At 35.7% G+C, this 9,444-nt stretch overlaps 2 protein-coding genes across 3 annotated transcripts in view; one reads left to right on the top strand and one right to left on the bottom strand.

The window, feature by feature from the left end:
* Positions 1-9,444, bottom strand: part of LOC113236516 (nuclear migration protein nudC) — a 50,364-nt gene that overhangs the window by 20,864 nt on the left and 20,056 nt on the right. The gene's annotated exons all lie outside the window — the stretch shown is intronic.
* The window catches only part of LOC113236517, a 21,066-nt gene that overhangs the window by 3,338 nt on the left and 8,284 nt on the right, over positions 1-9,444 (top strand). The window lies entirely within an intron of this gene.

The raw sequence follows: 9,444 nt of genomic DNA, 5'->3' as shown, positions 1-9,444 counted from the left end.
TATGCCCTTTACATATTCATGGTCTATTTATTGTCCTTTAATTAAATAGACCATGAATTGTACAATCTATAGCAATGTTATAATTTGTTAATTAACTATTAAATTAGAACTGTATAATTGAAAATGTTTACTAAACATATAAACATTTCAATCTCGGAAATCCTAAACTATTTGTTCAATGAGCCAGGAGAAGAGCTACTGTTGACAAGTGAACAAAACCTATGTAAGCATTTGAGTGTTTGAGTTCAAAATTGAATTTGTATACCTAAGTGCCAATTGAATAGATGTGTTTACATTATTATCAATATGACTACTGCGTATCTCTTATGTTGACACGTTATTATGCTCAAGTAGAAGGTTAAGTACACGGAAGGGATACAAGAAGTTGTAAAATTATATCGCGAGCAATGTAAAATGCCGATGTTCAAAGCAACCGCGGCTATGCGGGCAGGGCAGTAGCACGCTGCTATTAGGCGCGCTAAATGGCACAGGGACTGAGTCTAAAGTTGCCCTCGACGAGTGGCCTTCACATTTCACAACACCCGGACTTAGCGCGCATCCAGCGAAGTCGGGCTCCGCTGCATTGAAATAAAACCTAGTCAAAGAGAGCAATGTCAAAAAGAGCAGCTGAATTTGCAAACATTTTTTTAAATTACTACACATCGAACATTTCATGGCGAACTGTTATAACCATAAATTGTAAGATAGTTACGACGAAACCAAAGAATAGCAATTCAATTTTACCCGCTAAGTTAAAACGTATGTAGCAAAGGTTGAAGTCATTTATTGAAAACAATGGCAATAGAAAAAATACTGTAAATACAATATCAACACTCGTAGTAAATCCTTGCGTATATACATACGTCACTTCAATTGTTACCTTTGATTGACAGCATCATTCCACAAATATATTTCCTTGAACATTTAAAAAATTAATCAAGCATTGGTCACATCTACCCGCAAATCTGAAAAGTGTAATAAACGACGAAATTCTCAGAGTGGAAGAATTTTCCACAATTTTATTTCTTTATTGAATATTATTCTACTGTTTAGAATCGTTTTTTAAATTAAAAGCCTGTATGCTAAATTTCATGTGTTATATTGTCCTTTATTTTATAGAAGCAAAATCAAAAGAAGTTTGCACAATTGAGCGTAATGAAATGGAAGGATGAAGACAATGTACGAAGATAGTAGCTAGTTTGATAGATACACAGCGTAAAACTGCAAGTCCCAGCGTAAACTCTTTTCTTAAGTCACAATAGCTATTCTGGCTATTATTGAGTGGGAGCAAGACTTACGTTTTGCGATTTTGAACTGTCCCACTTACGCAAGAGCTTTATGTGAAGCTCGAAAATACCGTTTTCAAAGAACTTAACGACAAATGTTGCAAGCCTGGGAGAGTTATTTTCATGTTATACACAAACGGTCGATGCCTAATTTAGTATGTGGCTGAGATGTCGCTAACGATTGCGCCTCACTTTGACTGTCAACGTTAAACAGATGGTTCTTTGTAAACGTTGCGTTAAATGAATTAACAATTTTCACTTGTACTAAAAAGCGTAAATAAATCGTTAATAAAACTTTTAATTTCCTTTTAAAATCATAATTATAGGTAATTTTATTATTATACATTTATTTCTTAAAGAAATGTTAATAAAAACTTTAATCATAAATGTTAGGATGACGCGTTTGGTATAATGGCTCATCAACACCAAAGATAAACTAATGAAAATTCTAACTAAGAGTAGTTCACGGTCAATATGTTTGCACAACCGTTTTAAAATTAATAATATTATAATTAAAATATACAATATGTCACTGAGGAATCTCCTGATTTAAAATTATTAATGAACTTGTTATTCAATACTGTGTCAATGTTACAACGTCATTGTTTATGCGTTCAGAAGACAGGGTATTCTGTGATAATGGAAATGCACGCTTTTCGTTAGCATAAAAAATACAAATAAATTCAAGGTCAAAAATGAAACAGAATTGAACAACCAGTAGTGATGCAAACGCTATTGACAATATTGATGATTCATCATTATTATCAGGTACATACATACAAAGACAACATAAAGAAAAATTTCTTTGCTCTGATATCGAACCAGAGGGTCTACTCCCTATTTCCGTGCGAGATCCGTCTGAAGCAATTAGGCTCAATTGATATTGCGGCGGAACGGAATAGAAGCGAATTTGAACGATATTGTACATAGCACAATGCAATTTATTACGGAATTCTCGCGCATGCTCACAACTGAACTGTAGTTTAGTAGCAGTAGAGCTCCTTGTGAAAGAGTTCGTCCAGGGTAGTACTGCCACCTTACCTATTTCTGCCGACAAGCAGTAATGTCAGTATTACTGTGTTCCGGTTTTGAAGGCTAAGGGTGCTGGTGACAGGCACATGGGACTTGTCAACTTATGACTCAGGGTGACGGGCGCAGTAGTAGTGCCCCTCAGATCTTTGCAATTTAAAGCTCTGAGTGGCACTGTAACTGTTACGGACTGGTGTGTAGATCACCATCAGGCGCGACTTGTTCGTCCCGTCACTTGATGTTATAAAAAAAAAGAAGACGTTGGTCTAAATCCAATTAGATCGAAGGAATTTTTCTTTATGCTGTTCGATTTTTGTATATTAAACTAGTGTAGTATTTTCAAAAAAAAAAGTATGAATATTATGGTAGTACAATAACATCATGATAAATAAATATCTTTAATCAGTTTTAAGTCAAAATGACAATAGGAAAAATAAAAACTATAAAAAAGTATTAAACGACCTCCGTGACCGAACGGTTACTATACTAAATCTATGGTTACTATACTGGACTGCCACCCGGGACGTATCCCGGGTTGGATTCCCGGGCCGGGGGAAATATTTGTACGACCTACATTTATTTCTCTCGTGAGTTTGGACGTAATTTGTGGTTGTCTATGTCTGTGTCTCTGGCTTCCGCGATACAGAGTTTCCCTAGTGAAGGCTATGAATGTGTGCGTGTGTGTTATTATTATTATTAAAAAGTAGGAATCCGTAACAAATAGATTTAAAAAAACGGTACTAATATCCGTTTGTGACGTCACAATTGCAATGACGCCACACGAGCTGATGATCGTTTTGCTTAAAGTAACAGAGCATCCTCCCACCAATGACTATAATCATTAAGATAACTACTGTTGTTAGCGGAGTTATTCAAATTTTCTGCACGTTCTTGTGAGTTGTTAAAGCAATAAAACATTTCAGTCAATACGATATAGCCGCTTCGAAAACGGCGTAACATAAAAAAATGCAACTGGTATATACTTCCCGGCTTCCTTCACGAGCGATTGAAGAAGCCGCGTTAGTATTGCGTCACATATTGCACAATACGTCACTGGGCCACATGTCATAAGCGATTATTGTTGGAGTAGGTCACCCGCCAGAATGACTGTTCACATTAGCTTCAGTCCTTGTATTACAATTTCAGTTTTCAGACGTGTTGCAATTCCTCACAAGGTTTACTCGCAATAATAATTAGCCATACTTAGCGTCGGCGGCGCCGTCATCGTCATTTGCGGCTTCACGTAGGAAAGACATCAACGAAAAGCAATACCAATTAACTCTATGTACACTGTACTAAATTGGGCATTTACGCAAATGCTTTTCTCAAGGATTTAGGTATACATATAACTAGTTGTATATCAGTAGATATTTTACTTAATAGACAGACTAAGAATTTCCTAGGGTAAAAAAATCATCGTATACGTGTATCTGTCTATTGTGTCAAAAAATAATACTGTATTGTAGTTGTGTTTCTACATGTACGAGTACTTACGTATTTAAATACTTTAGCCATTTAAAAAATAAACATGACACAACTTATATTTTGGAGTGTTTAGAAAATAAACAGTAAAAAAAAAATTATACGCATTGATGACGAAATGGGTATGTCCATACTAAGAAAACGTTCGTACTTTAGGCAAATTAACTCCCCAATTCCGATCACTATAAACTAGTAACAAACAAAATCAGATTAGTAAAAACTTTAAAACAAGTCATAAATATAAAAATTAATATCTACTATAAACTACCAGTTAGTGGCACCTAACTTGGAAATGACTGCATTCAAGCAAAAACTAAAATACCTACTTTGAAAATGACGCTTTTTACTAAATCAACTAATTTATGGAATAAAATCAAGGAATTTATGGATTCAAATATAAATGATATTCATTTTCTTAAAAAACCATGATGATCAAAAAGCACGAAGCCGTGGTAGCCTAATGGTCCGACCTACTGCCTCTCTATCAGAGAGTCGTGGGTTCGAATCCGGGCTCGCACCTCAGAGTTTCTGGGAATTTATGTGCGAAATTTAATTTGAAATTTATCATGAGCTTTTTGGTGAAGGAAAACATCGTGATGAAAACTGCACGTCGAAGAAGGTTCACAACTCTTGGAAAACATGTGAAATCCCCAACACGCATTGGGCCAGCGTGGCGGACTAAGGCCTAAACCCTCGTCTGAAAGGAAATCCGTGCCCAGCAGTGGGACGCATAAAAGGGATTATGATGATGATCAAAAAGCAGTCTGTATTATTATATATGCCCTAAATCATTTAAATTTGTATTTCTTGTAATGTGACTCATCTATAGGCAATGTACTGTGTTGTTTAGGTGAATCCTTCTTGCTGTCCTTATCCCATGCTAGGTGGGGTCGGCACAACATGTACTGTGTTGTCTTGGTGAATATATGTTTCGAATTTCGTTAGTAAGCAAAAGTGGTTTTGGTATTAAATATCTAACGTAAATGGCATTGAACTTGCATCCGTTAAAATAAGATCCTGGCTATGTGATGGTGTTGTTTGGAATTCCCGTACATAAGCGGAACTGTGGAACAAAAGTTATGGGTGATGTAATTTATAAGCTAAGTGACACTTGTCATAAAAACTCCATAGAATTAACTAACAAAGCGTTAACGGCCACGACTTTTGAGAACAATATCCATTACGCCTCTATTGCGGTCCACGATGCCACTATAAACAAAAACAATCGGCAATTTTAAGAAGCAATCTAAATAAATTGTTTCGCTTATAACCGGAGTACAGTATAAATATTTCCTAATTCCAATACATTCGATGTGTACATTTTTGTGTTTTTATACAAATTTTATTTACCACTTGTCGATGTGTTGCCCTGGACGGATAGAGAGAGGTTCTATTATACACGTTTGCATTACATATTTTTAAACCATGGTCACCCTGTATAGAATATCGGAATGTCACACATTTTCAACGAATTAAATTTACAAGCAGTCTCTTGGTCATGCACTTACATGGATTGAGCAATGTCGTAAAATTAAGTAGGCACGTGACAAGTTTTGAACTTTGAAACTCGATGCTCAAACATAAATGAACGTAAGAATCACGCGAAAGTCATAACCCAACCGGTCTTGCAGACTTAACAAGGACAAAACAATTTCTTATCAAAGCAATTTGGCAAGTAGCGTTAGAGACACCGTACAAATTCGACTTTTACGGCTTTTTTCCCAAGTTATATTCGGTCTCGAGAAACGGTCCTTGACAGATTAACCTCAATACCCAAAATCGTCTATGTCGTGAGGCAAATCTTGACCGAGCATCAAATTAAATATAACGTGATAAGGCACAATAAGCATAATAAATGAGACATTCTGCTAAGATTTGTAAACCACGCCACCCGACCGCAGCAGCCCTGGTGACCTTACTCTCAATTGACACAAGTAACTGTGGACGATCTTATATTTGTTGTTCAGTTAACACGATAGCCAGGAAGCACTATTTGTTTATTATGTACTATTTAACAAAGACCCTTGGTCGTCAAGGTAAAGTCTTTGTGTTAGTCCGGTAACTACAGCACAGTAAAAATCATCTAAAGTCCTTACAACACATATTTAGCATGATTATGTTTCAAGAAATACTTCTGGCATTTTTTCTTAATTAAAAAAAAACTAAGTACTTGTTCATCGATGATCAAGTAGTTTAACAGCAAACTGTATAGGTCAGGATATGATGTCATTACAGAGCGCGACTAGAAGAAGAATCCGGCTAAATAACCCATTCCAAGGGCACTTTTTCTGCCTCCACATCCCACTCGAGGCATGGGCGCTAATAGAAGCTAATCGCTCGCAAGAATGCAGCACGATGATACAATCGATCAGGGAAGATACTACAACCATCAATTAAGTCATAAAGAGGTTCCGGAACGTTTCTTTTTTTACGTTACAAAGTCCAAGGGATCGGAGTATAAATCAGACATAAGGTTGAATCATCCTTCTTTTCATTAGTTATAATTTGAGATATGGGTTTATTTATTTGTAGAAGGTTAATAAATAATAACACTATGCACGATCGTACAGTAGAAAACTCATTGTCAGTCAGTAGCCAAACAGCTTCCATAGCGATTTGCATTGACACGAATCCCGTTAGCTTATATATACATATAAATACAACCAATTGAGTTCAAGGACGACTATAAGCATCATGTCAGTGTTTGTGACCAGCGTGAACAATGAGTAATGTTACGGCGTCCTCATGCAATCGTGTATAAAATATGATAATTGGACGCTCAAAAGCACGTCTTGCTCACTTCAAATAGAATTTATTTCTTAACTACTGCTTTTAACAACATCAATTGCGATTGAGATATGTGACTTCATTAAGGCGATTGTCAAAGATAATTTTAATGTAACTCAAATATCCAGTTACATATAAATAATGAATGGTCGAAAACCCCGAGCAACGTGAGAATCGCATTCGAAAACGTATTTAAGACAAAAGCTCTAGAATAATTTATCTTTTAAATTTGCGATACCGTTAAGTGTTTCTCTTGACTGGATACCACTTCACGTGCGCAAGATTTGCACGAAATCAATACAACTGTCTGGTCGAAGATGTGAAATCAAAAGTATCGCGATCCGTTATCCATTGTGACATTTGCAGTACCGAAAGTATTCCAAGAAGAGCATGCAAAGTACGCACGCTTTCTCCTCCAAAAGAGAACAATCTGCTTAGTCGGTAACTGATTATCATAGTAAGTGAAGCAAGCATTGTTTGAGATTATGAAAGTGGTATGTAGGCGTGCCGTCGCCAAACTGTAGTTTTAAGCCTTCTTTCAATAACCGCTAACAATAGCCAGTGATGGATCAACGAAAGGGAAAATCAGATTACTTTTGAGTAGTTAATTGCACTAGTGAATTATTCAGCTTAATCTTCCTGGCAGGTAAGGTTATGTAATTCGTACTGTGGTATGCAGTAACTGATTCTCACAAAAGGCAAATTGTTTGATGACTTAAGATAGGAGGCTGTCATGTTGTGTTTTAGAGCTTGAGGCTACAAGGTAACTAATGTGTTCCGTGATCACAATGCACCGTTATGGGCACGCAGCATGCCTGCACATGCAGTGTCGATTCGTGAAGATTACAGCTGTTACGTAAGACACTAGTTCGTCTAGTTATACCGAGTATGTTTCACAACCAAGCACTTGTTGTTACTGCACTAACTGGATCATCACCGTTAATTTTCTCGTTAGAATTAGTGCACGTCTTACCGAATGCAATGCTGCATGCTCCATTAAAGGGTAATTTGTGTATAATGACAAACGACTGTTGCCAACTACCGAATTTGGTCCTATATAAAAAATAAATAAAAAATTTTGCTTAGTGTTTTTCCTAAATTGACGTTAATGACCAGGACGTCAAATAAAATTCTGAACCGCCTCTGCCGGATCTAGAGTAAATGCCTCTAGTGCCTTATGTGATTCAAAGAGCGTTTATTAAATGGCAATTAAAACAAGAAATAAGTGGTTTATGACGATGTTAATATTTAGCATAGCAAATAATATGTCACGATGTAAGCAGAGTGATCACTGGCTCATCCACGTGCACGCCCTTATGCGTTTGCGCACACACATTGGGCATTTATGGTTTATTTACATACTTGCCTGTTTTTATTAGTTTATAGCAATAAAATACAGAATTAATGATTTGATGATGATTATACTCATAAGTAGAGATGGACAAACGCCCGGGATTTAACACAGCGCTTTGTTAATGCCGGGTTTAAATCGGGTTATTACCTTACATTTATGCCCGAAATCGAGTGCAAAAATTATTTATAACTAAATATTTATAAATCAAGTTTTGTTCAAATGTATATATTCAAATGTAACATTATTACAAAATGTACATTGCTTGCTACATGTTTCGCCTTTCTATTGAATCGATTCGCTTGAAACTCGCATTGAAATGAATCGATACAAAAACTCGTTATCGTATTGTATACTTGATTCGATTTTCATAAAAATCGAATTGTAATATGCATCCATGGATCGATGTAAAAAAAATCTTTTTTACAACGAAATTTCTAAGCATACTATAGTATTAATACCTATAGAATTATACCAAATTCCGTATTATTTTAAGCGTATAATATTTTTGCCCACGATTTGGGCAGAAATGTGGTTAAAATCCAGTTGATTGGGTTTTAACCCACTGTCCATCTTTGCTCATAAGACAACATATTGAGTTTGCTTGCCATGTTTTTTGAGCAAATAAGTAGACGAAAAATATACGTAACACACTTATTGATACTACTTATACTTACAGTAAACGTTATTGGCACAATATTCGTTAGAATAAACAAAAGCGATTACAAACTAAAAGCAGATTTTTGCATACTTATCAAAATTACAGACCGCACGAATGACAATAAAGCGTATCAAAAATGGAGTGAAACGTAGGAGTTGGTGCACCATAACTGGCAATTAACACGCAATAAATACAGGTCAACAAGTTTAATCATTGCTCCTTAAACGTGTTCAAACCACGTGCTACCAGCAATTAATTCTGAATCATATGGACTAGGACTACATCCGCAAATCCTTAGTAACAAATTGCACGTTCGCTTTAAGTTCCCAAACCTAACAATGTATGTAGAAGCGTCTTAAATTGCCTTATAACACAGACAAAAACAAAGTTATAGACCGCAGAAGTATATTGGTAGCGACTGTATTTTGCATAACGAATACATAACCGTGAACATACATATAACAGCTTAGATGAGATCAATCAGATCAACAAAGTAATGTAATTACTAGAGATGTGAATAAGCACAGTATATTTTACCTAAACTTCAAGTGATACACATAGAATGTATAATACTTCCCTTCGAAATCCCGGAATGATTAAAATTAAAAATCAAAAAAAATCGAAACAAAATGGGTTATATCTTTGTGTTATTCATTTATTATTGATACAAAGTAAAATATAAATAAATAAAATGATAAAATATAAACACAAAGAAAAATAGCTTCGATCCGGCTGGATTCGAACCAGCGACTGTTTGCAAGGCCGGGGCACACCAACCTAGTGGAGTATTTACACACAAAAAATATATGAATGTCATGGTAGTAAAATCATCATGATATTCATTATAT

This window comes from Hyposmocoma kahamanoa, unplaced genomic scaffold (assembly GCF_003589595.1).
Source record: "Hyposmocoma kahamanoa isolate Upper Pololo Valley unplaced genomic scaffold, ASM358959v1 92, whole genome shotgun sequence".
Classification (NCBI taxonomy): domain Eukaryota; kingdom Metazoa; phylum Arthropoda; class Insecta; order Lepidoptera; family Cosmopterigidae; genus Hyposmocoma; species Hyposmocoma kahamanoa.
Note: the sequence above shows the minus strand (reverse complement) of the source record. Positions and strands in the feature narration are given on the sequence as shown.